This window comes from Echinops telfairi, unplaced genomic scaffold, assembly GCF_000313985.2.
Source record: "Echinops telfairi isolate 266 unplaced genomic scaffold, ASM31398v2 ScPeMD7_4225;HRSCAF=4972, whole genome shotgun sequence".
Lineage (NCBI taxonomy): Eukaryota > Metazoa > Chordata > Mammalia > Afrosoricida > Tenrecidae > Echinops > Echinops telfairi.
This window is the reverse complement of record NW_022108124.1, coordinates 18,934,403-18,940,006: the sequence shown is the minus strand read 5'-3', so window position 1 is coordinate 18,940,006 and position 5,604 is coordinate 18,934,403. Positions and strand designations below refer to the sequence as shown.

The following is a 5,604-nucleotide window of genomic DNA, read 5'->3' as shown; positions in this document are numbered from 1 at the left end:
TTTCCTTCCTCATTCGCGCACAGGGGTGACATGATTCATTAGAAGCTCTTCGCATTTGAAATGTTGGGGATTTTCTAGAAAGGAAGCGCTTTGAGACCAGTGTGGTGCAGCACTGAAGTGAGTGAGTGAAGTTCAAAGCATCTTCGTTTGTCAGGCTTTCTAAACCTCTGTTCGGTTGCCTGCAGTGTCTCCTCCTTACAGACTCCGCTCACATTTGTCGATGCCTCTCCCCAGCCTCTAATAGCAAGAAAGCCCCAATTAAACACAAACAAACAAAAAACAACAGCAACACCCAAAGTGTCACCTAGTAGGAGAATAAGACTTGATTCTGAAGTCGGAGGGATCATCATCTGCCTTCTAGCACAACCCCAGCCCCCAAGGCATTTATGTCCAGTGAGCTCTGACCTGCTTGTTTCTGTAGACATTTGCCCCCATCTCTTAGTCATTTGGCCTCTCCTTGGGTCACCTCAGACCCACCCTTTGTCAGCTATTGACTACAAGCACATCCTTTCAGAGCTCAGTGCCTCGCTGGCCTCCTCCATTTCCTCATCTTTAAAATGGGCTTCATCAGGGGACCCAAGGGTGGTGTGGAAAGGAGAGGCTGAGTTCAGAATGGTGCTGGCTCTGTAGTAAGCACTCACAAGTGTTAGCCACCCACTGCTGTGGTAAGGGATTGAAAATATCAATGGGGAAGCAGTAGCAGACCATGAAGGTAGGGGGAAGGTGGGGGGAGAAGGGGGAGAAAGAGGGAACACATCGCAACATATGAACCCACCCCACCCCCAGAGGGACGAACAGCAGAAACGTGGGTGAAAGGAGACAACAGATGGTTTAAGATTGGAAAATAAAAATATAATTGATCAAGGGTCAGAGAGGGTGAGGAAAAAGAGGAGCTGATCCCAAGGGCTGAAGGAGAAGGGAAATGCTTTGAAAACCGTGATGAGACGTCAGTGCAACGTGTGCTTGGACAACGAATGCACGGCTGGTGATAAGAGCTGGGAGAGCCCCCGGCAAAATGGTCTACTGAAAAAGAAAAGTCTGTAAATGGAGATGCTGCACTAGTTCACGTAATAGAAAACCGTATTTTAAAATGTCTTACATTTAGTGTTCTCTGCATGGGGCAGAAAGGCTCCGGGGGGGGCATACCCATCCGTTGTGGGCCAAAGTCTATGAAAACGTTTCACCCGGCTCCCGTCGGGTTTGGGAAGGTGGGATTGTTGCTTTCACGGAGGAGAATGCTGCTGTCCCAGCGGGCGCGGAGAAAAGCGGACATCTGAAGTCCTCTTGGGCCTGTGGGTTGCCAGGGCGAGTTTCACTTCCTGCCCTCCGGCTGGACCATAGCAGACGGTGTGGTGGGCTTGGGTGAGAGCTAATCAAGACGACACTGTGGGGGTGGCCTGGGGCTGTGTTTTTTAATTTGGCCTGGGAATCTGAAAAGTAGAAAGTCCCTAGCTTTTGCGGTGTCTTAAAATACGAGGCAGTGCAAAGACCAGTGGCCTGGGGTTAGTACTTGTATTTGGGGGTTGGAGAAAGATACTGAGCTGCTTCTGTAGAGATTCAGTCTTAGAAAACCTGTGAAGCAGCAGTTCTGCTTCCCCCTCCAGGGTCACTGCGAGTCAGCGTAGACTCAGTGGCAGGGGACACACACACACACACACACACACACACAGAATAGACTCAGTGGCAGGGGTCACACACACACACATACACAATAGACTCAGTGGCAGGCGTTACACACACACACACACCACACACCACACTCCCCACCCCGTTTGAAACGTCTGTGTTTGGCTCAAGTGCCTTCTCGGCAAGGTGGATGATAAGTGTCCTTCATGGAATGGAGTTGGAAGTCTGTCTCTGTGCTTCAGCATAAACAGGAAAGAAAAAACAATGTGACCATGTTTATGTGCAGGCTATAGGCTGCCTAAGGTATTACCAGCCACCTTGCAGCTCCAAACCCATTAGCTCACACGATGACTTCGGACAGTTTCATTGTTAAATGGGAGAGATGCCGGGCAAGATAATTTCATCATTTGAAAACTGGAAAGCACGTTCTGGTCATATTTCAACATGCCACAGTGTGGAAACTCTATAAAAAAAAGGAACTTGTTTAAGGTGCCCATGTGTAGAGGGCTGGAAGCTGATTCTCAATACGGCAGGTGTGGTCAGTATCCCCCAGGTCATGCACGTCTTTCCCTCTGGGTGCTGTCTGCCCAGCCCTTCACTCACAGTGACTCCTCCCTCAAAGGAACGTGAGCCAGAGGCTGCTCCCAGAGGGTCAGATGCAGCATGGGCTCCCATTCTTGTCCCAACACTTGATTGCTTGGTGACTGGGGGCAAGTGTTGTAAGCTCCCTGTGACCTGGTGGCTTCCTCGTTAAAATGAAAGTAAACAGCCGTTCATGGATTGACGTGAATAGCAATACCCACGAACACCCTCCCGGGATTTAGAGCAGCACTTGGGATGTGGCAGCGGCTAGGTTCCGTTGTAAGTGGCACAGTGGCGAGCCCTAGTGGCGTAAGGGTTATGCATTGGGCTGCCACCTGCAAGGTCAGTGGTTTGAAACCACCGGGTGCTTTGCTGGAGGAAAAGAGGCTGTCTGTCCATTGACAGTCTTGGAAAGCCTCTTTAGGGCACTGAAGTTGGAATGGACCCCGTGGGCAGAGGGTTTAATTGGGTTTGGTTTGTTTGTTTTTTTTTGGGGGGGGGGGGTTGTTATGTAAAGTAAAATTGAATCAGAACTGGAATATGGTTGGTGGGAAAACACACAACACAGGCAGGCATCAAAGAAGGTAGAGTTGAAGGTCACAGACAGGAGGAAGAAGAGAAGAGACACCCCCACAAAGCTCACCCCCACCGACCTCAGTGCCGCCAAGCTGATTCCACCCACACCACCTTGTAGGACAGTAGGACAATGTAGAACTGCCCCCAAGGGGTTCTGAGGCAGTGCCCTCTTTTCTAGAAACAGACTGCCACCGAGTTCTCTCAGGGGACCTTCGTGGCTCCGACTGCACTTACCACCACTTCCTTTCCAGACTCCCCTACAGAAGTCTGGATAAGAAGTAAACTGACCGTGCCACATCTGGTTGAATTCAAAGGGGGCATAGAAATCAATCCATCGTGCCAGTCATACTGCATAAAGCGACGTCTTACTGCTGCCTACTTCATAGCGCTGTCTCTCAGAGAGCGCTTTCCCAGGTACCAGGTGAGAAGAAGGAAGCAGGGAAGTCGAGTCGTGTCCCCAAAGTGACGTCGGGCAGGCAGACCTGCCCAGTCTGGGTTCAGAACGTAGGCGGTGAACACCCCTCACCCTCCTGCTTCCTGAAACCATTGACAGGGAGAACGCGGGCATGTTTATCAAATGTGGGCGTTCTCTGGGGCGACTAATGGGTATGTGGGAGGAACAGTCACCTGTAACTTTCAGTGGACTTGGGGAACTTTGTGCTTCGGATTGAGATTGTGCTCTGTGCCACAGAGTGGATTCTCGCGACTGTGTGAGACAGAGAATTGCCCTTAGGACCTTAGGGTCCTCTCTGAAGAAATAGTCCTTACAGTCGCAGACTGCCTCATCTTCCTCCCACACGCCTGCTGGTGGCTTTGAACCGTGGACGTCTTGGTTAGCAGCCGAGTTCTTAACCATTATGCTGCCGGGGCTCTTTTGTACACAGGCGGTTGCTTTTGGGTACCGTCTGTGTACAACAGAAAACACACTGCCCGGTCCTGCCCCTTCTTCGCCCGTGATTGGGTTAGGTTTGGGTATGTTCATGGTATGTTCATGGTTACCCACTGAGTACACTCCATAAATACTGAACTCTGAGTCTCTCTCAAACGGGGTTTATTCTGATGTTTGATGTGGGAGTATATGGTCTCTGATACCATTGAACAAAGAAATTCCACACAAGCACAAATAGGATTTAGTGTTTAATGTTAATTTTTCGTGTTGTATTTGTAACTGTATGCATACGTGTATATGTTCATGCACATGCACACACACACACAAAAGCAAAGATACGTCCAAATACTTTAGCGTTTCACACAAAATTACTTTTGTATCCATTAGCATTTCTGGTTGTCCCCTCCATGGACATTGACATCGTCCGTGAATTTCTGTGTGGATCCCAACATGCCACCTCTTTGGAATAGATGCCACTTAGGTAGTTAAAGAGGGTCAGCTTTGAGCTGAAATTTAGCCCAGCAGAAGTTGTGGAGGGCATGGAATAAACTGCTTATGGTCGAATTTGGTGAATATTGAATATTGTGTATATTTTTTAAAATACAGGCTATGGTTTGTATGGAATCAGATATTTGCGTATGAACGGACGTGAGGCTCGCAGCCCCTTCAGAAGAGACTTTGTAGAAAGGCCTGTGACAGATCTGTTGTCCGCTGGGCTCTCTTCAGCGTGTGTGATGTTGGGGTCTATTAGGAAGAGAGATGTTATCTGATCAGTCACAGCTGGGAAAGATAGACCTTTGTAAGGCAGAAACATGTCTGAGAAGGGAAACGCAAGACATTTCCCACTAAAAAGAGAAATAGGGGAGTGCTCAGAGTGTACCTGTCAAAGGGGGGAAACTTGGGAGACCTGGCAAAGCAAGGATGTTCTCTCAAGTTCAGTCTCGCACAGTGTCTCTGAATAAAGGAATTCCACCAAAGTCTGATCTAGAGTTTAATGTCAAGTTCCCACGTTACACACCCATCCTTACAAATAGGCAATTCCCCGTTAATCGTTAATGCTGTGCTGTTGCATAATCATACTTAACTCATTTTCATCATTAAGGAAAGCGTTCACTATCCCATGTAGCAGATCTTTCCCGGAAGCTAGTTGTCTTTTGTTCGTTGCGATCCAGCCGGCTTGTACAACGGAACGGAACACTGCCAGTCCACAATCGTCACCATCTTTGAGGCCATTGTTCAGCCACGGTGTCGCTCCATTTCATTAAAGACCTTCCCTGGGGACTGGTCCCTCACATACCCAAAGTCCCTAAGACAAAGTCTCACCATCTTCAATTTCCAGGGACCAGTGTGACCTGGCTTCTTGCGAGGCAGATGGCATGTTCTTTTGGCAGGCCGTGGTCTGAACCAGGATGCTTCGCCAGCGCCAGAATTCAAAGGCATCCGTTCTTCCTCGGGCTTTGTCAGTTACTGCTCAGCTCTCACGTGCATACAAAGCTGCTTTAAAACACCGCGGCCTGAGTCAGACAACCTCCACTCCTTAAAGTGACCTTTCTCCATGTTAACATTTTAAAGAGGTCTTTTGCAGCAGATTTACCAGTGTAAAATGTTTGGTTATGTTTCTTTTGACATCTGCTCTAGGCACATTGATTATAGATCTAGGTAGAGTGAAATCCTTGGCGGTGTCTTTGTTCACGATACTGCATAACCGTCCAGTGTGAGCATCACTGTTTTCTCTAGGAGGAGGGCCTGGTCCACAGCGCAAGCTGGAGTCTTTGATCTTCATCGTGCCAGCCCCCGTCTCTCCCAGCAAGCAAGGTGGTGGGGCCCACATGCTGTGGGTTGTTCCAGAGGCAACCTCCAGCCCTGATGCGTGCCCACGTTCTTCTTGATGGCGTGCAGTGCCGACAGGACGCAGTCCTGCCGCAGGCACC

At 49.2% G+C, this 5,604-nt stretch overlaps 1 protein-coding gene across 1 annotated transcript in view; it reads left to right on the top strand.

Moving 5' to 3' along the window:
- MED12L (mediator complex subunit 12L) overlaps positions 1-5,604 on the top strand; it is a 370,846-nt gene that overhangs the window by 263,353 nt on the left and 101,889 nt on the right. The gene's annotated exons all lie outside the window — the stretch shown is intronic.